This window comes from Stenella coeruleoalba (genome assembly GCF_951394435.1).
Source record: "Stenella coeruleoalba genome assembly, chromosome: 6".
NCBI classification, from domain to species: Eukaryota; Metazoa; Chordata; class Mammalia; order Artiodactyla; family Delphinidae; genus Stenella; species Stenella coeruleoalba.
Window position 1 is genome coordinate 50,843,159 of NC_137151.1, and position 27,644 is coordinate 50,870,802.

The window sequence follows — 27,644 nt, forward strand, 5'->3', positions numbered from 1 at the left end:
TGAGGCGTGAGAACTAAAATCCAGACTTCTCATGAGATCGCTGGTCATCACTCCTTTTGGTGATTCTGCTTTCCCATATAGTTCTGGAGGCTGGAAGTCTGAAATCAGGAAGGCACCATGGTTGGGTGCTGGCGAGAGCCTTCTTCTGGTTTGCAGGTGGCCGACCATGGTTGTATCCTCACACATGTGAAGAGCAGAGTAGAGGAAGCAAGCTGTCTCATGATTCTTTGGCTGCACTGCAAGACGTGTGGGATCTTGGTTCCTTGACCAGGGACCGCTGGACCACCTCCAAACTCTTTTTTTTTTTCTTTGCGGTACGCGGGCCTCTCACTGTTGTGGCCTCTCCCATTGCGGAGCACGGGCTCCAGACGCGCAGTCTCAGTGGCCATGGCTCACGGGCCCAGCCGCTTCGCGGCATGTGGGATCTTCCCGGACCGGGGCACGAACCCGTGTCCCCTGCATCGGCAGGCGGGCTCTCAACCACTGCACCACCAGGGAAGCCCCAAACTCTTTTTTAATCTGAATACTCTCACTCCCTGCTCTTGTTGCTCCCTGAGGCCTTCACTCATGCACTCTCCCCCAAACTCAGGAGATTAGCATAAATTCTTCAAAGCTCTATAAAAGACAGGAGTGTAGTTGTCTTCTAGCAGCTTCTTGTAAGCTACAAAAATCTATTCTTTTGGTGAACCCACTGGACATAATTTTAGTCCTCTTTTACTTGTCCTTTCAGCATTTGATATGGTGGTCACTCCTCCTTGAAGTCTTTTCTCCTGATCCCTGTGATGCCCACATCTGGCTTTCCTCCCATCCTTCAGGCCAGTCTTTCTCAGTCTCTTGGAAATCTTCTCTTTTAACCTTTAAAGACTGGTCTCCCATTCTTACTTTCCTCCCTCCTCTGCACACTTTCTCTGGGTGATCTCATAAGCCCTAATGCTTTAACCATTATTTGCATGAGGATGGTTCCCACATCTTTATCTCCAGAACTTCCTGAGCTCCAGTCTTACCATCCACGCAAGCAACTTGTCCATCTGGGTGTCTCATGAGCACATACAGCTCAGCATTTCTCAAACAGAAATAATTATTTTCCCTCTTAAGCCTGCTGTTTCTTTTATATTGCCTTCCTTTTTGAATAGATTTCCAAGCTGCATATCTGCTTGTCATCTGATTCCTCCTCTGACAGCCCTACCAATTACCAAGTCCTGGAAATTTTTTTTTTTAATAATTTTTTTAAAATTTTTGGCTGCATTGGGTCTTCTTTGCTGTGTGTGGGCTTTTCTCTAGTTGTGGCGAGCGGGGGATACTCTTCGTTGTGGCGTGCAGGCTTCTCATCACAGTGGCTTCTCTATGTTGCGGAGCACGGGCTCTAGGTGTGCGGGCTTTCAGTAGTTGTGGTGGGCAGTCTCAGTAGTTGTGGCTCATGGGCTTAGTTGCTTCACAGCATGTGGGAACTTCCCTGACCAGGGCTCGAACCCATGTCCCCTGCATTGGCATGTCCATGTCCCTTTTAACCACTGCATTACCAGGGAAGTCCCAAGTCCTAGAAATTTTGAATTACTTTGGGAAATCACTCTCAAAACCACTTATGTCTCACTTTTGTAACTTCCACTTGCCCACTTGTCTGTATTCCTGACCATCTCATAATTGGCCTTCCTTCTATCAGTCTAGCTCTCCTTCCAGATAACTAGTCCTCATGATGCAGTCTGAGAGGTCATCCCAGTATGCAAATTGAACCATGTTATTTTCCTGCTTGAACTCTTCATTGGTTTCCTGCTGCTCTTAGAATTAAGTGTGAATTTCATCAGCGGCCAACAAGACCCTTCATGATCCTATCCCTTCTTACCTCTCCAGCACATCACAGTGTGTTCCTTTTCACCCTGTGCTCTGTTCATAGTGACCTTGAAGTCTTTGCATAAGCTCTTTCCTCAGCTTGGAACACATTTCCCTCAATTTGGCCACCTGGCCAACCCCTGCCCATTCCACTTTTTTTTTTTTGGTGAGACAGACCTGTGCTTAGATGTTGCTTGCTCTCCATGACTTCTGTGACTTCTGAGGTGCCTTCTCTAGTCCCTCAAACCAGGGTTAGGTGCCTCCTCTTTACTCTCACAGCACCTGTAACTAGTCCTATTCAGCATCTATTCTTCTAGGTTGCAATTGCCAAAGGTTGCATATCTTTCCCATAGACTAAACTCTGGGAAGGCAGGGTTGGTCTTTCCTGCTCTTATAGCCCTACTGCTTGCACAGTGCCTAGTAGAAGCTCTATACATATTTAATAACTGAAAAAAAAAAAGATCAGAAAGAGGAAGCTAGGAATATGGGCTCTAGAGTGAAAAAAAAGAAAAAAACCCTTGGGTTTAAATCCCACCTTTGCTCCTAATAGTTATATGACCACTGCTACTTGCTATATGACTTATGTTGACCTCCTGAAGCCTCAGTTTTGTCATATGTAATATGGGAATAATAGTAAAACCAAATTTACAGAGTTGTTTTCAGACTTCTGTGAGATAAAGCATGCAGATCAATTAGCCCCGTGACTGGAACATGGTCATTGCTCAATAAATGTCGCTATTAGTAGTACCGTCCTTGCAAGGCACACAAAGTCTAAAACCAGACTGCCAGGATTCAAATCCTGGCTTTAAAAGCATAAACAGACTCACAGATACAGAGAACAAGCTAGTGGTTGCTAGAGGGGAGGGGGTGGGTGGGATGGGCGAAATAGGTGAAGGGGTTAAGAGATACAGATGACCAGTTATAAAATAAAAAAGTCACATGGGTGTAATGTACAGCACAGGGAATATAGTCCATCATTTTGTAATAGCTTTGTATGGTGTGTAATCTATAAAAATATCGAATCACTATGTTGTACACCTGAAACTAATATAATATTGTAGTTCAACTATATTTCAATTAAAAAAAAACCCTGGTTTTACATCCTACCAGGCATGGGACCTTGGGCAAGTCGTTAACCTCTCTGTGCCTCAGTGTCCACATCTTTAAAATGGGAAATTAACAGCATATGCCTTAAGGTATTATTGTGAGGGTGAAATGAGCGACTGTGACAAAGATTCTCTCCTTGACCAAACTTTATAGTCATGCTCTTTTGAGCCCTCTGCTCAACTAAACCTGACCCTTCGGACTTCTGTCTCCATCCTTGTAAAGTCTAGTTTTAGCAAGAATCCTGTCAAGTCAGTTTAGCCAGAATACTCCACTCTTGATATCTGATCATTCTTGACATGTGATCAAATTCCTCATCACCCACCATCTCCCTGGTGATGTCTGATCACCCTTACCTGCCTTCAGCAAGAATCCTGTTAGGTTGGTGTAGCAAGAATTATGCTACCCTCTGAGATAGTTTTTCATCCACAGACCCCTCTACTCTTCTCCTAGGCTATAAATTCCAGTTTTTAACTTGTTGCATTCAGAATTGAGCCCAGTTCTATATTGAGATATTTTTTCTCCTATTGCAGTAGTCCTGAATAACAATCTGTTTTTATTGTTTAAACTACTGTCAGGGTCTGATTTTTCTCTGACACCTGGCATACTATGTCAGGCTATGGGAACATTTGCTATTATTATTGCCTGTATAAAAAGGAAACTGCCCTTGCCTAAAGGAAATAATAAAGTTTAATTTTTGTTCTTAGCCTCTTTCTGGAAGGGTAAGAAATATAACAGGAGCTGACAGTATTGTTCCAAATGAAAAGTAAAACACTGTCAATCTTTTAGACATTGGGCCCATTCAGTGCTTAGCAGCAGATGATCATAAAAACCTAGATGTTTTTCACAAATCAGATTATATAGGGATTTGTGACCAAACCTTCACTTTCTCAGGGATTTTCTGGTATTATGCAGTGAAAAATGCTGTGTTTTGCAAAGCTCAAAACTCATGGTATCACATGGGTAAAAATTATTTACAGGTAAGTTCAGTTGCTGTGGAATCATTTTAAATATTTTATATGATCAAAGAAGATGCTGGTAGGTTGCTTTAGTATGTGATTTTTCAAATGTATAATAATGCTTTCTTTTTCTGAATTTCCACCATCCCTAGTCTTTCACTTCATGAAGAAGCATATACAACTCAGTTCTAGTCTTTTGTATTAACTCTCAGATAAACACAATTTTCATGTCGGTTTTGGAAGTTTTTAAGAAATGTGTTTCTTATGAAAGCCTAAGAGCTGGGGGTAATTAATACACAAATGAACAAATAGTAGAAGGGAGTGATATATCAATGTCAGAATTCTGTAAGTAGCAAATAACTTTTCTACAATTAGAAGCAGCATGCTTTATGATTTTAGTCACTGAATAAATAAACAGGGAGCCTGTGAAACACTGAGTCTTGTAGGTGAGAATGAGTGTGGGAACCAAGGAGGTAGAAGTCTGTAAGAAGCCCCAAGCTCTAACATACTAGTTTAAAGAAAAAAAATCCCTAGGAGAAGGAATTGTCATGAAAAGAGGTTAAACTTGAATAAATATGGTGACTCTATTTTTATCTCCTTGCATTAATTGAAAGCTGTTTTTTTGTCTGATAACATTTCCTTTCCAGTAGAAAATACTTACTAGGAGACAGTTTTCCACAGTCTCTTGCGTTTCTGCATATCCTGTGAGTAGAGGCACTGGCTGCCTTTGTCTAGACTATCTTTTCAAGGATATTTGTATAGCAAACAGCCTTGGAAGATAAGATAGTGTCTCCCTTCAGAACAAAGGGCAGGCTCATCACAAAAGGTTTGGGTTCCCAAAGCTCAGGGTTCCTCTTCTGCATTTCCAACCTGCTGAGTGTGCAGGTGTTTCCCTTGTCATCCCCATGAGGGAATTGCATGTCCTGAAATGACACAAGAAAATGATAATACTCTGACTACTACTATTGCTATAAAACTATCTATATATCTTTAGATATCTGTATCTATATATATTTATATGTATAGATATAAAGGAATCTTGTTTCTTCTGCCAGTACCCATGAAGCTGTGTGTGGCAGCTAATTTGCTGCTTGCAAGTAGGGTTAAATCTCAGAACCCTTCAAAATTCTTGACAATACTTTTCTTATGTTCTATTTCCAGAAAGACAATTTATATATTCTTTGCTCTCCCATAATAATTTCTTGTTTTGAGTTTCCTTTACATGATTTTTTTCTCATTCCTTGTCTCAGCCACCTATAAACAACATATAGAGATTTTCCTACCATTCTTAATGATTTACTGCATCACTGTCTCTTTCTATTACCAGTCCTGAAGCACCTCCCTTGGGAACATCTTTATACTCCCTTTCCAGATTCTCAGATGCTTCAGTTCCAGTGGCCTCCATTAAAAAAAATTACTTAATTACCTGGTTTGAACTTAGTCAAACTAAGGCAGACTTAGTCAAACATCAGTCAAAACTCCATTGCCTGCAAGATTTCAAAGTTTGAAATTTCCTCTTCTCACCACCACCTCGTCTTTTTCCTCTTCTACTCCATCATTCATCCTTAACTAGCTCCTGGCCTCATCTTTTCTTTTAGTCCTTTGATATACTTCTCTCAATTCTCGCTTTACTTAATTTTGATTATAATTGAGTGCTAAATACTCTGTTGTACAAACACTCTTTTCTCACAACAAATTAGGAGGATAGGCACTATTACTATCTTGATTCCTCAGACTAAAAATTTGAGACTTAGGGGTGAAATAAAATTCCCAACACTACAGAGGTAGCAAGTTACAGAACAAGGGCTTCATTTAAAGCCTGATAAACTCTAGATCTATATCTGATTTCTGGCTTTACCACCTATTTTGTAATGATAAACTTTTTAAGTCCTATAGGCTACTCCGTAGAGTATTAGACTATTGTATATTGCAAAATAAAGTTAAAAATCTGGATAAATGTACCTATAAAATCCCTGCTACTTTCAGATTCATTCTATCATTCAGCAACTTTTTTTTTTTTTTTTTTTTGCGGTACGCGGGCCTCTCACTGTTGTGGCCTCTCCCGTTGCAGAGCACAGGCTCTGGATGCGCAGGCTCAGCGGCCATGGCTCACGGGCCCAGCCGCCCCACGGCACGTGGGATCTTCCCAGACCGGGGCACGAACCCGCATCCCCTGCATCGGCAGGCAGACTCTCAACCACTGCGCCGCCAGGGAAGCCCCCATTCAGCAAATTTTTGATCACAGGTTGTTGTTGACTTTTTATCATATTTCTCACAATGATTGTTTAAAGTCTTCTCCAAATTCCCCAAGCCTCCAATTCTATACTAGTCTCTCTGGTTTGAAGTCATCAGTAGAAGCTCTCAGTTCATTCCACTGAGGTTCATTCTCTTTCTCTTTCTTACTTCTTTCTCTCAGGATGCAATATCTTCCAAGCCTAGACCTTCCATCTGTGGTACATTAAAAAACTACTCTTACTCCTATAACTGCCAGGGCTTTATTTGCATTTTACTTTCTTGTATTTGGATTTCACTCCTTTCACTCACTGAAAAATGTGGGTCTCAGAAATACTGGTCACAAAAATCAGTATTTTATAAACACTCAATTTAATCCCCTTCTGTTAGTTATCATTTTCACTACTTCTCTATAGCTTTTGATACTCCTTGTTTCCAAGTAAAAGCAAATGGCCAGGACTCCAAGCAAGGTCTCTGAATTTGGAACCAGCTTTGAACTTGGACTCTTCAACTAAACTAGCTATGAAATCTTAAATTTTAACCTCTCTGAGCCTTAGTTTCCACATCTCCAAATGAGAACTTTTATATATACCTTCAGTTTTCTTAGGAAGATAAAGTGAAATTATAAAATTCTGAGCATGTTTCTGATGAATAAGGAATCTTCAGTAAATGACAGCTATCTCTGTTATGTCATTAACACAGTGTCTGAGACATAGTAATTTGTTTCTGTTTTCCTCCCCCAACTTCTCTTATTTTATGTGATGTTTCATATTATTTGTTTTCCATTTACTTTTTGGACAGATATTTTCTTCTTTCGTTGGTCTTGTCTTCTTCTAACTCTGTTTCCAAACTTAATCCTTAGACCACTTATTTTATCTTTTTATAGTTGTGTCTTTGTCCAGTTGTATCCTCTCCTGCATTTTCTACTATCATATTTATGCCAGGGTTATCACGATCTATGTCTCTAGTGCCACGTATTTTAACTCAAAGATTATAAAATTACAGAATACTTGAGCACATGATCATTATAAAAATTCAAATAACATAAATATATAAAGAGTAAAACATGAAATTTCCTCTCCCCACCAACATCTAGTCTTACAACATCTGCTATGTCTCTTGGGTTTAGAGGGTGGGACATGTGTTATTATGCAGATTTTTCCGTGCATTTGTATCCAACCAATAAGCAACAACATACAGGATTTGATTTTTTAACATAATGTAATCCTAAATTCTTAATCTGCATTTCCATTTTCCTGTTATAAACTTTCACCCGGGTATCCCAGTGGAAAATTGACATGCAAGCTGTACAAAACTGCACTCATGTCCCTTCCTGAACAGCATCTACTCCTGACTTCTCTGTCTGCCTGGTCCTTGTGGATAAACTTAGTCACTTTGCCATCTCCCTCTCCTTTATCCCCCACACATCAAACCGTTTGCCAAGTTGTATAAATTCCAACTCTACGGTGTCTCTTTTGTCCTTTTTCTTAAATTCTCTGAGATATTTTGGATCACACTGATAGTGTAATTCAGACTACCAATTTGTATAAGAATTGCTTTGTATTTCAGTTTTGTAGGAAAGGTTTTTCTCCCTTCCTAGACCAGTGCCAAGTTTTAGACTCTTGTTTGTTCTTCCATTCTGTGTTTCCCCCATCACACTTTAATTCTTTATCACACTCTCTGCTTTTGCTACTGCAGTAGAAGCTCCTCAAGAGCAGAGACCACATTCCTCACTTTCAGTTTCTTAATAGGTTCTCCATCTTGGACATTTATGTTCCCTTTTCAGTGCTAAATCAAACAATGGTGCTTCTTAACACTGATTTTTAAAAATTTTTCTTGGGATATAGTTGATTTACAATGTTGTGTTAGTTTCAGGTGTACAGCAAAGCGAATCAGTTATACATATACATACATCCACTCTTTTTTAGATTCTTTTCCCATAGAGGCCATTACAGAGTATTGAGTAGAGTTCCCTGTGCTATACATGTACAGTAGGTCCATATTAGTTATTTTATATGTAGTAGTGTATATATGTCAATCCCAGTCTTCCAATTTATCCCTCCCCCTCTTACCCCCCCAGTAACCATAAGTTTATTTTCTGCGTCTGTAACTCTATTTCTGTTTTGTAGATAAGTTCATTTGTAGCCATTTTTTAGATTCTACGTATAAGCGATATCATGATTTTTTTTTTGCTATACAGTAGGTTCTCATTAGTTATCTATTTTATATATAATAGTGTATATATTTTAATCCCAATCTCTCAATTCATCGCCCCCCCCACCATTGATTTTTGAACTTGATTTGATGAAGTGTGGGAATTTTCCCACCTCTAGTGTCTTCCTGCCTTAGTCTGTTCTGCACATCTTGGCAGAAAATATTCATAAAACCCAGCTCCAATCATGTCATTCTTTTGCTGAAACTGTTTGTTGGCTCCCCACTGACTACTGAATATGTATACAGTTCTTCTCTTGGTGTCAAGGCCTTTCATGATATGACTCCAAAATATCTTTCTGGTTTATCTACTCCCGGTTGTCATTCCCTAAGCTCTAGATTACTCATATTTCTCCCAGTCCTTGCTAGTCAAGTTTTCATAGGCCTTATTCTCTAGCTTTGCTGTCTTCCTAAGACTCTGTCTGTATTTAGGAGCCCTGCCTCCATCTCCATTTATAGATATTCTACCCATCTTAAGGCTTCATTTCAAATGACACCACCCATAATCCTGCTGGAATTAATCATATCTTTTTTTTCCCAGCTGTTTGGGACTTTGTCAGCAGCGACTCTATCTTGGTCATCTGTGTACCTCTTGCAATGTCTTGCACAGTGCATGGATATATGGAAAATTAGGTGTCAGGAGTTGCTGATGGAGGCAAACAGATAACTTTTGGGGGGTGGGTAACTACTTCTGGAGGGAGAAAATAGGGAATAATAGCAATTAATTAATGAATTTTTAATTTATCCAATACATATTTATTGGATAGATACTCTGTACTGGGCACTGTACTAGGCACTGAAATGTGATGGAAAATGGGCAACATTACCTCTGTCCTCAAAGAGTTTAAAATTAAGAAAACAATTGTAATAAATAATTAAAATAAAGAGTAGTAGAGGAAGTATAAGGTACAGTGGGGACACATAGTTGAAGAGTCTGACCTGTCTGCTGAGGATGGGGGAAGTGACAAACTGAAGGAAATATAGGATCTAGCCACAGACAGTGGGGTAGGTGTGGCAGATTGTTTCATACAGAGAAAATAGTAAGTCTGATGGCCTTGTGGTTAGAATTCACGGGACACATGAAACAAGTTTGGTGCAGCTGGTGTATAGGGTAAGCAGAGTGGCAAGAGACATAGTGAAGAGGTCCAATCACAGAACCATGTAAACCATGGTAAGGAGTTTGAATTTTTCCACTAAGGACAATAAAAAACCATTAAAAGATTTTGAAGCAGGGAATGACTTGATTAGATTTATGTTTTGACAGTTTCCTTTTGGTGTGGAAATAGAGGTAGAATAAATTCAAGGAGATATATTAAAAGTCTGTTTTAGAAATCCAAGCAAGGTAGAGAGAGAGAGAGAAAATATGAATGAATGATGACAATAACTTATCTTGGGGATGTAGCTGTGCAGATTTGAAAAATGTTTAGGAGACTGCACAGCATAATAGTTAAAACTATCGCTTTCTGAATTTTCACTTCATATTTTTTAGGTGAACAACTTGGCAAGTTAGCTAACATCTCTAAGGTCAAGTTTCCTCATCTCTAAAAATGGGAATAATAAAGAATTCAACTACATAATGCACGTAAAAGCTTTTTGCACAGCCCTTGGCACATAGTAATCACTCAGTAAAATATTACTTATTATTAGAATTAACACAACTTGAGTGACTGGGAAGGATGAGGGAGAAGATGGAGACAATGAGATCGTTCAGACTGTAGTTTACTTATTGAGTGGATAGTGATGCCATTCAATGAAATTTGGAAGCAAGTGTTGAGGAGGGGTGGGAAGACAATGAGTTTGAGTGAAGATGTAGGAATTAGCTTAACAGGTCTGGAACTCAGGAGAGAGATTTGAAAGTTACTTACATAAGGGTATTTCTTGAAAAGATTGGCAGGTTTCTATCTTCTCCTGTCCTTATTACCTCGCAATCCATGTTGCACTTGTCCCCACTACTCTATGGGAATGGAGTGCTCTAGTTGCTAATTTAATTCATGTGAGTGGGTGGGAATGTCTGGGGAGTAGGTGTGGTGTGAGAACAGAAGAAGGTGCAGGGAACCCTGGGATCACCAACTTCTAAGGGGTGGGTAGAGGAACAGGAGACTGTAAAGGAAAAGGGAGTGTGTAACCAGAAGGAAAAACCAGGAGACAGTCATGCCACAAAGCCAGGCAGAACAAGTATTTCCAGAGGAGGGAATGGTCAGTTGTTCTGTTGAGTGTAAAGAAATGTAAGGTCTAAAAATTATTAACTGGATTTAGCAATGATGATGTTAATGATGAACATTTTCATAGAGTGAAACTTTGCATAGAGTGGTGAGGACAGGAGAAAGATCGGAGTAGACTGAGACCTGATTAGGAAGTGAGAAAATAGAATCCTGGCAACGCTTTCAAGAAATTTGGCCGTGGAAGGGTGAGAGAGAACAGGAGCTGAAGAGGGAGATGAGGGTAGAGAATTTGTTTTGTTTTGAAAAATGGGGTTAATATTAGCATATTTAAGTGACGATAAGAAGGAGGTGGTAGAAAGGTAGAAGTGTAGAGGGCCAGGAAATTAGAGAGAAACAGGTGAAGATAGAGCAGAGAGGCCCATGAAAACACTCTGGAGTTGAAAGATGACAAATTAGGGATTCCAGCATGATGAGCCAAAATAAGTCCGTCGTGGTATTTTGGTACACAATCTTTCCAAAGATAAAAGGGCTTTGGACTAAAGAAAAGCAATTTCTGTGGCTCTGTTTTATAGTAGGTGATTTCACAAAGTTCATGGGGTGAGACTCACATTTATAAGAGAAGATGAAAAGAGGAAGGTTTTAGAGAGGTTATGTTTGTACTTATAGAAGCAAAGAGTTTCTTCAGAAATGGCAATAGAGAATGAAGAGACATCAAACATCTGAAGAACTGACTTGCTTGATCATCTAGGAGACTGGTCTTCGACACTTTTTGGCAAAAAATGTTGCATATGAAAGAATGTCTAGATGTAATCAATAATCAGACTTTGAGGAAGGAGGATCATAAAGAAACTTCTCTTGAAGAACAATAACTGAAGCTGAGTAGGATTGATATATATACATATTTTACATGACATATCCCAGGGGCAAGTAAATTATTTTGTAAGAATTTTAGAGAAATACAGTGTCTGTTTTCTCTTAGATTGTGAGGCAGCACAGACATATCTGTGCTAATTTCAGAGAATGTTTTATTTATCTGCCACTTCTTTAAAACCTTCTATCTCCCAACCATGTACATTCTATATTTTTGACAAATGGGCCTTTTGTGCACAAACTTCATAATCAAATTGGTTCAAGAATAAATTGCTGAAAGTGGAACTTTCTTACATTAGCCCTTGTGACAGCTAATGAAGATGAATGGGATAAAGCAGGACTTCCCTTTATGAAGGAGGAGCTCTCATTCCCCACTGTGTTGGCTAAAGGCAAATTTGTTTGCAAAGGTAAAAAATAGAATAATCTAATTGCTTAATTCTTGTGGAAAGCTATTGTCAGACAGCCTGCTCAAATACACAGACATTTGCTAAAGAAGCAAGTGTAAAACTCTTGCATACACATCCAATAGAAACCTCAATTTTTTTCTCCATTGGACATTTGATCAGAAAATGTTTATATTTGATCTGAAGAAAAAAGAATTCCCTCGATTTCACTGATGTTCAGATTAACTATCTGAACAAACATTTCTGGTTGCTTTAATTCTGGGAAATAAAGACCATAGTTGGAATTGTGGAATGACTAGAACTATGGAGATCATAAGCAAATTTGAGAATGGTTCTTGTCCTCAGCTAATACACCAGCCAAGTATATGAAGCAATTGGAACTCTTATACACTGCTGGTAGGCATCACATCAGCACAATTACTTTGGGAAATTGTTTGGCAATATCTACTAAAGGCAAATATATACCTACACTATGGTCCAGCGATTTCAGTCCTGGCCATTACCCAACAAATTATTTGTATGAGAATGTTCATTATTGCCATTAGTCAGCATAGCCCCAAACTAGAAACAACTTAAATATCCTTCTACAGAATAGAATAGAATACCTGCATAACAATCAAAAAGAATGAGCTATCGACCAAGGAACAACATAGCTGAATCTTAAAAACAATGTTGAGTAAAAGAAGTCAGAGGCAAAAGAATACACACTATATCTGTATGGTTCCATATTTTTAAAAGTTCAAGGACAAGCAAGATGGATGCATGAGGATAAAGGTTAGAATGGTGGTTACCCTTGGTGGTGGACATTGACCTGGAGGGGGCACAAGAGAACCTTCTGTAGTGCTGGAGATGTCCTAGACTCCAGTGTGATTGTAAGAGTAGCAATTAAAAGAGGGTTGTACATATGTAAAGATCCACTGAGCTGTGTATTTCAGATTCGTACACTTTACAATATGTTATACTTCAATTTAAAAAATGGACCATTTCTCCACATCAGTGACTTTTTTTAAGCCTTTTTATCTACAGAGAGGGCAAAAGAAGGCAATTATCAGGGCTTGTCTCCTTGACCATGACTTTGCTGGCCTTGGATGTTTTCAGGTAGATCAGACCAAGTGACAAAACCTCACTAAACTGAGTAATTGATTTTCGGTTAGGAGGTAACAACTGAAACAACTGAATATTTATTGGATTTAAAGTAGTTATTAAAGATAAATTTGATTTACAGAGCCACAGAGGCTTTGAGAGCATTCTGTAAACAACTTTTTGCATTTGTTCTATCCATGAATCAATAGTCACAGGCCTATGACCTTGACCACCTCTTTGTCTCTTAGTTTGTGGCCTTATTTACCCTTATCTAAGCCTTCTAGAGGTCCTTCATAGGCTCTGTCAATGGCCAGATTTCACCTTCCTTACACTTTGACCCATGAACTTTGGAAATACACAAGGAGATAGTGTTGCACTTTAGAAAACACAAGAAAATTAAAATGTCTGGAATTTTAGAAAATATTGCAGTGTAGGGGAGGCAGCTAATTTTCACAAGAGCAGTCTGTTCTATCAATAGATGATGAAGCCTGCATGGAGCAGGATGATGGCTCTCTGTTTCTGGTGTGGTTGAAGAAATTGACTTGCTTATAGCAAAACACCGTCAGGATGAAAGTCAGGAAGAATTGGAGAACTGGAAAGGACCTTGGATCAACTTAATCTCATTTTTCCAAGAGCATGAAAACCATGCAATTGAGTAAGGATATTTATTACACCTGTTTATATTTAATCCATTGAGAAGGGCAAAGCACATGCCCTGACATCACTAGAAGGAAAATAATACTTTTTACCCCTATTATATTTTAATGATTATCTGTGCAATGCAGGTATATATTATGATAGCAAGGAAGACAGACTTTGGAGTTGGAGCAGTGATGCTGAGTCCAGCCTCTGTACCCCGACACTGAATTAAATCTTGGAGACAGTTTTGGGTGAAGTAGAAAAGAATAGCTTTATTGCTTTGCCAGGCAAAGGGAGCCACAGCAGGCTAATGCCCTCAAAACTGTGTGTCTTGACCTGGAGGGGATAGTGAGGAGTTTTATAGTAATGGTTCAAGGAGAGTGTGATCAGCTCGTGGACATTCTTCTGATTGTTTGGGGGTGAAGTAACTGGGAGTCATCATCATCAACCTCTGATTCCAACGGGTCTGAGGTCTGCGTGCCTGTGGGCAGCATACAGTTAACTTTTCCCACTTAGGGGGTGGTTCAGTATCTCTGAAACAGCTCAAAGATATTCTTATGTATATCCCTTGAGGGGGAACCAGGACCCTGCCCTAAGGCTGCACTATTGTTTCTTGACTATTCCTCCCTTGTCTTTGCATACCCTCCCTTGTTTAATTAGCAACTGTTTGAACCTGCCTGTTGGAACTCACAGAAGGTCATGGAGGCTGAATGAAGCCTGTTTCCTGTAATCAAGAAATGGGGGGACACAGAAAGCCTTTTGTGCCTAGGAGCTCCACAGAGTCCAGCTCAGTTTCAGCAGGGAGTTCAGGGTTTACTGTTTATTGGTTATGTGATCCCTTGCAAGTTACTTAACTTCTTCAAATCCCATCTCATTTATTGCTAACGTGGAGTTTATAGTAGTGAGTTGACAAACGTAGCGCTTAGCACTTAGTAGAACAAAGCCTGGTACATCTTAGCAGCATAAGCATTACTAATCATCATCATCAAATAATAATAACAACCACAATATAATTATAAAAACTACTATTTATTAGCTTATATTTGTGTAGTGGATCTAGCGTAAACAAGAAGTATGTGAGACTGCCAGTGTGTGTTAACGCCAAGCTCTCCCTGTCCTTTTTTATCCCTTAGCCCACTGTCTTTATCCTCCATACAGAATTGAACCAATTTATGTAATGGTTTTAGAAGTGAGGTAAATAGGATGAGATTCATTAGTGTTGGACTGATTTGTGCCTAGCAACCCCATGGGAAATTTCTTGACAGCTAAGTCATCTAGTCCCCATGGTACCAGTTAATAGAAAATGCTTCATCTATAGTGAATTCATTTGTCATTGTAGTTGGGAACATTCAATTTTCTAATCTTTTTTATTTGCAGCTGCACTAGGCTCAGAGTGTTCCAATATTTTTATTTTAAAGGTATTGTTTACATTTGAAATTATCATTCAGAGAAGCCAAGTCTCTTCCTAGTTGCGAGGCAAGGTAATGACTTTGTAGCTCCATTAAAATATGACAATAGTGCAGCTATGGGAGCTGGTGGGGCTTAATGCTTCTGCTAAGCTAGAATAAAGTACGTGTGTACCTGAACTTCTGTATATTAATTAGATAGAAGTATTCATCTGTATTAAATTTGAACATTATAATCATGACTCATATTATTCAGTGATGTTAGGTGAATGAACAAGTGTACCAACTAAAACTAGTGCCCATATCTATGACTGTGATTGAAGCTGTATGACACCAACCTAAATAATAACTTTAATTTAAAAATTAAAATATATATTCATATCATTTGTTCCTTGTAGACCAAAATACCCATTTGTCTGGTTCAAATGCTTATGGCTTAATTAGTGATTTTGTTATTATGGAAAAACTATCTAAATGTGAATTACAACTAAAGCATAGTTTTGATTTTACGGATCTAGAATAGAGATAATTCTTTTCTCTGGAGAATCATTCTTTGAAACTGGAGCTTGGATTTGGAAAAAAGGAGAAAATTTGAATTTTATGGTATATTTAAAAGAATAATCCTAGAGACTAAAATTTACTTTCATTTATTTTATGCCAGTAATAGACATAAGACTATGGACATGAAAATACTCTGAATATGGATATTAAGATCCTTCAATCTGTTATCTAGTATCCCTTCTGAAGCAAGTGTTTCCACTAGAACATACCGTACTCAGATTGTTTGAGTCACTAAGGCATCCATTGACTCAACTCTACTTGTTTTTATACCATCGCCTTTAGATGATACAGATTTTTAAAAAACAACAAAGCTAACAGGGAAGAAAAAAAAGAATGTTCCATAAGAAGACACAGGAAACAAAAAGAACTTTAAATTATGGTAGGTCTGTTCATCTATATGCATTGAGAGCCAATCAGATGGTGAGCACAGAAACAGGGGAGAAAAAAAGCAAATTGACTAGATTCAACTATTTAAGGGTTATTTTAAGTGGCCAGGGAAGAATCTCTTAATTTGTCAATTAGTATTTTTTCTTCTATTATGTCATGTAATCAAGAAATATTTTTGTAGTGCCTCCTAGAAGCCAAGGTCTTCTAGAGGTTGGGGATTTATCGAAGAACTAGCAGGAGGGGGGTGTGGCCTGAGATAAGCTAGGAGACTGGTTGTTCCTCTGAAATTTTCAGCGAATGGCTATGGCTGTGATTAGAAGCTGTAAGGGAAAGCAGTATGAAATGAGACTAGAAACGTAGGTACTTAGGCTGTGGATTATATGTGGTAGGGCCTTTTCACTATGCCTATTCCTCCAGCTGTGAGCACCCTGGTCTCCTGCTTCATCTCTCTAGTCAAAAAGGCAGATGTAGTCCAGGCTTTCATGGGTCCAACTAGCCAAAAACAACAATCAGGAAATGTTAAGTGTTAGGAAGGCAATGAAAAAGAGAAATGTGATAGAATAGAAGTTTGGGAGAGTATAGCCTTAGGTAAGGTGATCAGGAAAGACTTCTCCAAGAGGGTGACCTTTGAGCTGAGATTTAAATGACAAGAGAATATCTACAGAAACCCTGAGTTGGGCATGATTTTTCTAGAAATAGGAAACAAGTCTAAGTGAGAGCAAATGGAAGGGTGAGGAGGATATTGGAGTCATTCAAGCCATAACAGAGCTAAACTCCCAGCTCCTCTCCTCCGCCAACATCCTTGGGTTAGAGAAACAACCTAACAACAGCCTGTATAATCAAAACATATTATTCATTCACTTAAGAGAGTAATTTATAACTGCAGGAGTTTTTATAGGACATGAAATTTATGTTCCTGGAAAACCTCCTATTAGGAAAAAGTGTGTACTAAAAATAACAAGGCTTATGGGAAAATAAAATTGAGGCAGACCACTTAAAACTTATGTTAGTTTGTTACCAGAACTTTAACCAAGACAGTAATGGTGTCTGAAGGCAAAGCAGCTGTGGGGTTGTTGCCTCATGGGATATTAAAAATACACAAGCAAAATAAAATGAAAATGCTGGCTTGTTAACATAGAGACAACACAACTGGAACTGGTGTTCTGAGCAAAGGAAGAGCATTTAAAGGCTGGGGTACACGTCTTTGGAGAACGGATCCTGGGTGCAGGCACTCATTTGAAATAATATAGAACCAAAAGGGTTCCTGTCTGTGCAGCTACCAAGCAGAGACGATTGTCCTTTCCTGCTGAAGAGTTTACTTTTCCTCCACTATTATGGCTCCCCTTGGAAAAAATTGCATTTGATTAACACAACTTCTGCATTCTACACGGATAGCATTTCTCTACTTACCAACTGCAGGTGTACTAATTGGTTTATAACACACATTGTGGGCAGAAAACTTTACCTCATTTGTTTTTAGGTTTTGTCCCAATAAGCATACTGTGATTCAATTCAATTCAATTCAACTAGAATTTATTGAGTGCTTAGTTTGTGCATGTTACTTTAATAAATGTGTTTAATAAAAGACCTGGTTAGTTAATGTGTCATTGAATTCCAGAGTCTTCACTTTTTGTGGCCATATCATGTGTGATTGGGAAGAATTATTTTGACATTGGATGGTTTTAAGAAGACCAATTATTATTTTCTCTAAAAGAATTGCATATAAGTTAACTAAGCAAAACAAACTGAAAGTTTATTAGTTCATTTTAAATGTATAAGAGGAGTTTTTTTTTTTTTACATCTTTATTGGAGTATAATTGCTTTACAATGGTGTGTTAGTTTCTGCTTTATAACAAAGTGAATCAGTTATACATATGTTCCCATATCTCTTCCCTCTTGCGTCTCCAAGGGGAGTTTTTTAAAAATATAATTCGTCATTTATCTGTTTTGTAAAGTAAGAATTTCTGTTTAAAATGGGAGACACATTTTCAAAAATAACTTCTCTGCTTTTCTCTGGTGCAGCATTTTCTGTAGTGTGTTCTAAAAAATAGTCATTCTCAGTGGTTGCTAGTAAGCATTAAATAAAATGGGTTGTATAGTGGTGGCAAAAATTTTACCTCTAGCTCTTAGGGTCTCCAACTGGGCTTGAGAATTCAATTGATATAAAACAGATTAACAGGAGAGAAATACATTTATTTAGTATAAGTTTTACATGACACAGGAACCCTCGTAAGGAAACAAAGACCCAAAAGAATAGGCAAAATCTAAATATTTTTATACTAGGTTAAACAAAGAGAGGCAATTGTGGAAAATAATTAAGATAAATGGGAAGAATAAAGGGAGATAATTATTTTAACAAGGTCTGTCTGTATAGAATTCTTTCAGCCTCAATTCCCATCTCTGATGGTAAGGATGTTTCTTTCCTCCTGGCATTGGGAGAGCAGCTCTCACATGAAAGTTTCATTTTCTGTTTTCAGGAAGAAAAAAGGGTCGGTAGAGCACCCTGCTGTTCTTCAAGTGCCTTTAACTCAAAATGATCCTTATGCCCAAGTGACATATTTTGGGATAGCATATACTGCCACCCTTCACTTCCATAATCAAGTTAAGTCTGGGCACACTGGTTAAACAGTGAAACACATATCTTTACTATTAAACTTCTAAGAGTTGTCTAATATTTTAATGTGCCTTGTGAATCTCTAAGAAGGGGACGTGCTACCTGTCATTTACCAAAGTCATTTGTCCATTGAACTCTTCATGGAATATCCTGTGAGACTGATGTTTTAACAACACAGTTTGGGAAATCCTTATCTATTTTGCAAGACTTGAAAGCAAATAAACAATCCCTGTCTTCCTCATTTCCTTCCTTGACCATAAAAACAAGGAGAAACCACGCTCCATACTGACATTCTAACTTCAACATGTTGCCATCTAAATAGTCACGGCACCCACATGTCTGTAGGGAATTTCATGATGTGCAAAGCAAGTATTATCAAGTAATTGCCATCAAAAAAGTAGTGTAGACATGACTGAAGTTGAAGTGTGCTGTACAGAAATTTAGGGAGCAGTGATGCCAGGATATAGATGAAATTTAGCAGTTCTGTATGCAGTATCATAGGGTTTGGGAAATGGTAACTTGAATGTAATTTTCTACCTTTCCATTTCTGTCAGTGGTAAGTCAACATTTGTGTTCATATCAAAACTCCTTTTAACTTACTTATTCACTAGTTTCAATTTTATGTATAAATATTTTAAGCAGTGACACATTAGTGATGAGAATTTTTTTGGTAACATGTCACATTTTATGCATTTTCCTGTCAGATTATATGGGACACTTGAATCCCAATCTAAGTATGAAATCACATATTTCAAAAGATTTGAGTGAGTTTATTTTAAAATTAAATTAAAACAATTTATTTTCTCTTGTTAGATTCTGTTCTACTGTCAACATCCTCTGGGAAAATACCTAAAACAAATTAGTAGAGGCCTAAGAGAACACCATGTGAAGCCAGTAAATTGTGTGGTCAAAAGAAGCCTAGAAAATTCTGAAGCTTAGCTACAAAATATGATATACATCAATCCTGTATGCTATTTCTTATATATCCTAAAGATTGAGAACACTGAGCTATATTAAAGGGAAAAAATATAAGGACAGTCTACATGCAAATGTCTGGGAATTAAAACCATTTGTTTTTAAGGTAACACTTGCATCCCTAGAAGGGCAAGAATCTAGGTGGAGAATTCTAAAGTACTAACTTATCTTTAGTTTTTTTTTTCCTTTTTCATATTACTATTAAGCCTCTGTAAATTTTGTACAAATTAACATATTCATTTGTTGTAGTAATACCTCATCTTCACAGATGGTAGCTCCCATAGTTCAGCAGATAAATTAAATGTTGAAACTCTGCTATATCTCCTTTCTCTGTGTTCCATAGTACTTTGCACGTGTCTTTATTATAGAATTTCTCATAACACGTTATAATTATGTGATTATATTATCCTCACGCCATTTGGTAGGATCTAAGTCTCATTTATTTTATATTCCTAGTAGCCTGGAGAGTGCCTCCTATCTGGTAGATGCTCATTTCTCTTCTTTTCTTTTTTTTTTGTTTTTTGAATTAAGGAATCTGTATTCTAGTCTCTGTGGAGGATGTGTGCTTGCCTGATAAATTTTAATTGTCTTTGCATTATTATTCATTTTTTAATTAGTAAGATTTATTTTACAGCGGTTTTAAGTTCACAGCAAAACCTAGTGGAAATTGCAGAGTCCCACATACTCCTTATCCCTACACATGCACAACATCCCTGTACAACAGTGGTGCATTTGTTTCAATCTATGAACTTACAGTGATATATCATTATCACCCAAAGTCCATAGTTTTACCTTAGGGTTTACTTTTGGTGCTGTACAGTCTATGGGTTTTGACAAATGTATAATGACATGTATCCATCACTGTAGTTTGTACAGAATAGTTTCATTGCCCTAAAAATCCTCTGTGGTGTGCCCACTCATCTCTCTCTACTCCCTAACCCCTGGAAACCACTGATATTTCTACTGTCTCTAAAGTTTTGCCTTTTTTCAGAATATTATATAGTTGGAATCATACAGTATGTAGCCTTTCAGATTGGCTTCTTTCACTTAATAATAAGCATTTAAGTTTCCTCCATGTCTCTTTATGGCTTCTTAGTTCATTTCGTTTCAGTGCTGAATAATATCCCTTTGTCTGGATGTACCACAGTTTATTTATTCCTTCACCTACTGAAGGACAACATGATTGCTTCCAAGTTTTAACAATTGTGGATAAAGCTTCCATAAACATCTGTGTGCCAAGTTTTTGTGTGGACTGGTAAATGCCTTGGAGTGCTATTGCTGGATTGTATGGTTGGATTATGTTTAGTTTAGTAAGAAACTGTCAAACTGTCTTTCAGACGAGATTGGGTGCATTCAGTGTGGTAAGGCTGTAGACTCGAACTGTCTTTCAAAGTGGATGTACCCTTTTGTACTCTCACCAGCAGTGTTGCTCCACATCCTCACCGGCATTTCATGGTGTCAGAGTTTTGGATATGGATCATTGTAATAGGTGTGTATTGATAACTTGCTGTTTTTACTTGCATTTCCCTGATGACATATGATGCTGAACATCTTTTCATATTCTTCCTTGCCATCTGGATAACATCTTTGTAGATATGTCTGTTTAGACCTTTTGCCCTCTTTTAAATTGAGTTGCTTTCTTATTGTCTGGTTTTAAGAGTTCTGTGTATATTTTGGATAATAGTCCTTTATTAGATGTGTTCTTTGCAAATACTTTCCCTATTTGCAAATACTTTCCCTATTTGTGGCTTATCTTCTCATTCACTTGGCAGTGTCTTTCACAGAACCAAAGTTTTAAATTTTAATGAAGTCCAGTTTATCAATTATTTCTTTCTTGGATTGTGCCTTCAGTGTTGTATACATTGGTAAAATATCATCACCATACCCAAGGTCATCTAGATTTTCTCCTCAGTTTTCTTCTAGGCATTTTATAGTTTTGTGTTTTATATTTAGTTTTATGATCCACTGCTTTTGCTGCATCCCACAAATTTTGATAAGTTGTGTTTTCATTTCCATTTAGTTAAAAATATTTTAAAACTTCTCCTGAGATTCTTCTTTGATCGATGTATTATTTAAAAGTATATTGTTTAGTATTCACATATTCTGGGATTTCCTAGTTATCTTTCTGTTATTGATTTCTAGTTTAATTTTATTGTGGTCTGAGAGCAGCCTTTTATGTGTTCTATTATTTTAAATTTGTTAAGGTATGTCTTTTAAAAAATATATATTTATTTATTTGGTTGCATTGGGCCTTAGTTGTGGCAGGTGGGTTCCTGAGTTGCGGCTCACCGGCTCCTTAGTTGCGACATGTGGACTCCTTTAGTTGCAGCAGGCGGGCTCCTTAGTTGTGGCATGTGAACTCTTATTTGCAGCATGCATGTGGGATCTAGTTCCCTGACCAAGGGATTGAATCTGGGCCCCCTGCATTGTGAGTGTGGAGTCTTATCCACTGCGCCATCAGGGAAGTTCTCTGTTAAGATGTGTCATATGGCACAGAATATGATACATATTGGTGAATGTTCCATGTGAGCTTGAGGAGAATGTATATTATGCTATTGTTGGATGAAGTGGTCTATAGATGTCAATTATGCCTAGTGATTGATGGTGCTCTTGAGTTTAACTATGTCCTTACTGATTTTTCTGCCTGCTGGATCTGTCCATTTCTAATAGATGGGTTTAAAGTCTCTAACTGTAGTGGAGATTCATCTGTTTCTCCTTGCAGTTCCAAAAGTTTTGCCATACATATTTGGATATTCTGTTAGGTGCATACACACTAAGAATTGCTGTGCCTTCTTGGAGAATTGACTTCTTTACCATTATGTAAAGCCCCTCTGCTTCCCTGATGATTTTCCTTGCTCTGAAGTCAGCGCTGTGTGAAATTAATATAGCTACTCCTTCTTTCTTTTGATTAGTATTGGCATGGTATATTTTCTCCATCCCTTTACTTTTTAAAAGATTTTTTAGCTTTTATTAAAATATTTTTAAAGAATTGTATTTAAACTAAAACAAAAATTCACCCATTTCTCACCCATCACCCTTTTAATCTATATGTTTCTTTATATTTAGAGTAGATTTCTTGTAGATAACATACAGTTGGGTCTTGTTGTTTGATTCACTGTGGCAACCTCTGTCTTTCAATTGGTGTATTTAGACCATTGCTGTGTAAAGTGATTGTTGACGTAGTTGGACTGATATCTACCATATGCTACTGTTTTCTATTGTTAGACCTTGTTTTTTGTTTCTGTTTTTGTTTTTCACTCTTTCTCTGCCTTTTATAGTTTTAATTGGTAATTTTATATGATTCTACTTTCTCTTCTTTCTTGGCATGTCAATTATACCTCTCTTTTTACTTTTTTTCAGTGGTTGTCCTGGAGTTTGCATTATACATTTACAACAAATCCAAGTCCACTTTCAAATAACACTATACTGCTTCATGGGTAGTGCCAGTACCTTATAACAAAATATTCCTAATTTCTCCTTCTCATTTCTTGTATCATCGCTGTCATTCATTTCACTTATACATTAGCATAAATATTAGTATATATATACACACATACGTAAGTATACATAATCTAATACACTGTTGTTATTATTTTGAAAAAGCTATTATCAGATCATTTAAGAATAAGAAAATAAATATGTAATTTTACCTTCACTTATTTATTCTCCAATGTTCTTCCTCTCTATGTATTTCTGAATTTCTGATCTCTATCATTTTCCTTTTCTCTGAAGAACTTCTTTTAAATTTTCTTGCAAGGCAGGCCTACTGGCAACAAATTCCCTCATTTTTTTTTTTTTGTTGTTGTTGTTTGAGAAAGTCTATTTCTCCTTCATGTTTGAAGGTTAATTTTGCAGCGTACAGAATTCTAGCTTGGTGGTTTTGTTCTCTCAACAGTTTAAATGTTTCACTCTACTCTCTTCTTACTTGCATGATTTCTGAGGAAGAGTTGTATGTAACTCTTATCTTGTTCATCTACAGCTAGGATGTATTTCTTCTGGCTTCTTTCAAGATTTTTAATTTATATTTGATTTTGTAAAGTTTAACATGATATGTGTATGTGTAGTTTTCGGGGGCATTTATCCTGCTTGGTGTTCTCTGAGTTTCCTGGATCTGTGTTTTAGTGTCTGACTGACATTAATTTGGGGGAGATTCTAAGTCGTTATTGCTTTAAATATTTCTTCTGTTCCTTTCTGTTTCTTCCCTTTCTGGTCTTGCCATTATGTGTATGTTACACTTTCTGTAGTTGTCCTACAGTTCTTGGATATTCTGTTCCTTTTTTTAAAAGTATATGGGTGTGTGTGTGTGTACACACACACACACACACACACACATATATATATTTTTTGTTTGTTTGTTTTTTACTTTTTTCTTTTCAGTTTGGGAAGTTTCAATTGTTGTATCCTCAAGCTCAGAGATTCTTTCCTCAGCCATGTTTAGTTTACTATGGAGCTCATCAAAGCATTCTTCATTTCTATCACAGTGTTTTTGATCTCTAGGATTTCTTTTTGATTTTTTTTTCAGAGTTACCATCTCTCTACATTATGTATCTATTCTTACATGTCTACTTTCCCACTAAAGTCCTTAGAATATTAGTCATAGTTTAAAAAAAAGTTTCTAGTCTGATGACTCCAACATTCTGGCCATATCTGACTCTATATCTGATGCTTATTCAGTCTCATCAAACTGTGTTTTGCCTTTTAGTATGCCTTGTAATATTTTGATGAGAGGTGGACATGTTGTACTGGGTAAAGGGAACTTTGATAAATAGGTCTTTAGCAATGTAGTGGTAAGATGTGGGGAGAAAGGATGTATTCTACAGTCCCATTATTATGTCTCAGTCTTTTGGTGAGCCTTTGTCTTTGGACTGTGAACTTCACTGGTGCTTCTCAGTTTACCCCCACCCCTTAATTGGGACAGGATGGCTAGAGGGGACTGGAGTTGGGTATTTTTCCTCTCCCATGTGGAAGGTGAGATACTTATGGAGTTGAATATTTTCTTTCTTCCAGGTGGGTTAGACTCTGATAAAACCCCAGGAGGTTAAAATGATAAGTTTTCATTTTTTTCTGGTAAAATGGTTTCTCCTGAGGGCAGGCCTTATTAAGAAGGACGGAATACTCTGGTGTATCTCAAAGTGCTTCCTCTTCCCCTCTTCCTGCCAGAAGCAAGAGGGACTTTTTCCTTTAATATTCATTGTGGGCACCTGGTAGAGCTCCTGGAAGTAAAACTCACAAAAGCTTTACCCCATTGACTGAGTCCCCCTGGAATTTTTTACTCACAGATTGGTCCACACTGAGCCTTCAGCAACTTGTGAATTACAGTTCAAGCTTTCCTACCTTGGCACTGGTTCCCATGGCAGTTTCTGCTGGTGGATTTCTGTTATATAAGTTGTGATTCTCTGTATTCTTCATCAGTCTCTCCCATTTTCAGGGCAGTGGTTTGCCCTATGATATCACTTCTCTGACAGATCTATGAAGAGTTGTTGATTTTTCAGTTTTTTCATATTTTTACTTGTTGTTAAGGTGCCTTGGCAACTAAGCTCCTTACATGCTAGACTGAAACAGTTCCTTTTTTCTTGTTCATTTTTCAAGGCACATGCACCCTTTGGTTTCAGCTCCTCTTAAGTTTCTCATTGTTGCTATAGAATAATTGTTGAAAAGTTGTGAATGAATTCATACATATGTCTTACAATACAGCTTTTCCTGAAGTTTATTTCTGTACTTTCACATTGTTATGCTTAATCTATAAAATTTTAGTTGACTTGGGCTTCCTTTATATTAGATATTGTCTGCGTGAGATAAGGAGAGAAACAGATGGCTGACAAACTTCAAATCTGACCTTTTAAAGCCAAATTCAGAAAATGAACTGATCAGAATGTTTGCCACTGCTACTTGTATTCTCCAAAGTCTGAAACTCACATTTCTTTCTAATATTTTTTTTCCAGAAACTCGAGAAATCACATTTTTCTTTACATTTAAAAGCTAGCTGGATTTCCTCTAATAATGTCAATTCTTTGACAAAGTACATTCTTTTTCTCCTTAAAAGAAGGTAACCTTTTAAAGAAAGGCATGGTAGGATATAGACGCAGTCAAATTTCTGTGAGTACATTATGGTTCCTGTCTTAGCTTGGACTAGGAAGTTGAGCATGGAATTATGGACAAAAATTCTCCTCAAAAAAATTCTTCAGAAAAAGGACTCTGCAAAAACCACTTTATAGCCATACCCTCGTGGAATATTTAGACATTTCTGTTTTCTTGAGCTCTAGCATATCCATATTTTCTGGAGCAATTCAGTTCTTGTATAATTTTGTCCTTTCTTAATGGAAGTGATGCATTAAGTGATGCACTTAATAAAAAGATCTGGGCTTTCCCGGTGGCGCAGTGGTTGAGAGTCCGCCTGCAGATGCAAGGGACACGGGTTCGTGCTCTGGTCTGGGAAGATCCCACATGCTGCGGAGTGGCTCGGCCTGTGAGCCATGGCTGCTGCCTGTTGTCCGCAATGGGAGAGGCCACAACAGTGAGAGGCCCGCGTACCGCAAAAAAAAAAAAAAAGATCTAATATTTATACCATTGAATAATTTAAATATAAATTAATAAATTAATAAGTCAGGATAAAATATAGTGATAGTCTTATTTTTTCCTTTAGAAAGTATAAGTGGTATTTTTTTTACATGAAACATGAGGAATATTGAATTTTTTACTTTTTCTCCCTTGCCTTTCCTCCTTCCCTTCCTCCCATTATCTCTCCTTCCTCCTTTCCTTCCTCTCTCCCTTCTTCTTCCCTTACTCCCTTCTTCTTTCCTTCTTTTATTTTTCCCATCAATGGCTATTTGTTAAATACATATGCCAGACACCTGCAAAGTATGAATTTTGTTCTTTTATTTTTAAGATTTACTTTTTGTTGTATTAAAAGAGGAAAGGGGGAGGATTAAGATGCAGAGATAATGAAGAATAAAGAAGACAGCAAACTCACTCAATAAACCAGGTAAGCAGACATCCCTGGTTACTTTTCTCCATGCCTCCCTCAAAGAATGAACTCTGAATGCTTTGTGACTCCAACACAAATTTCCACCCTCATATAGATCGTTCTGGTACTCCCTGGGAAGACTTTGAACCATAGGTCATTGTGAGGACTCAGTTAACCTTTACCAAGTTAAAACCTGGGTTCTTTAATTAGCCCTATCAAACATCTGATCTAGTTCTGTTTAGGGTTCCTGTTCTTTAATTTTAATTTTCATGGAATTTCCATTTCTAATTGCATTAAAATATATTACTTCTCAGCCACCAAAGATTTGCTGCATGATTCTTGCTTGCCAAGTTTCCCAGGTGAATTCTAACAAGGCACTGTGGATGAGATATTAAATAACTATGTAACTCTGTAGCATACATTTCATTAGCACATTGTCAAGTAGAGAATGAGAGCTCTAGGAAGCTGTTTCTAGCTTAATTCAGTTCATTGGAGGGAAAAGAAAGTAAGTTGATCTCTAATTTCTACACCTTATCTGTCACTTTCTCTCAAAAGAATAATGTGCCTTTCAGGTGAGAGCTTCTCTAGTTTGTTTTATTTTTTATTTTTTTGACTTTAATATGCTTGGAGCAGGTGTTGTATCTCTGTGCTCTGCACAGTGTCTGGCTGCCTAGCCTATGTTGAAGTTCCTTTTACTGCTGCTCCTTATTTAGTGCTGTGCTATAAGTTTCCACTCATCTTATACGATTCATGGGTGAACTATAGCCCTGTGCTTTCCGTAGTGTATTTGATCCATGCTACACAGGTTATGTAGGCTGTTCTAAGGTCTACTTGTCCTTTGAGTCTGAGCCTTATTTTCCTTGTTTGATGAGCTTTTAGGCCAAAACCTTCAAAGGTATGTGCTGATGCAGCTGCATTGAGGAAATTAGTGATGTTCACTTTGGTGCTTTGCAACTACATACTTTAAAAGTTGGGTAAGGAGAAAGAGATATAGAGATGTGGAAATAAAGATGACAATCTGGGCTGGGGCTCTGGACCCAAAGAGAAGAAAAATATACTCAAGACTACAAATCATGAAAAAGGGACAAAATAATGATTTTTAAAAAAGCATTTATCTGGGCAAAATGCATTCTGACACTTCTGGTGGTAAATAATTGTTGCCTCATATATTTAATGGATGAGATACTTTAGAAGACAATCAGAGCCATTAAGTGTTTTATCTGGGAAGACCCTGTATCAAAATATC

General features: G+C 37.5%; 1 protein-coding gene across 7 annotated transcripts in view; it reads left to right on the forward strand.

The window, feature by feature from the left end:
- Positions 1-27,644, forward strand: part of LOC307188252 (uncharacterized protein) — a 401,616-nt gene that overhangs the window by 34,718 nt on the left and 339,254 nt on the right. The window lies entirely within an intron of this gene.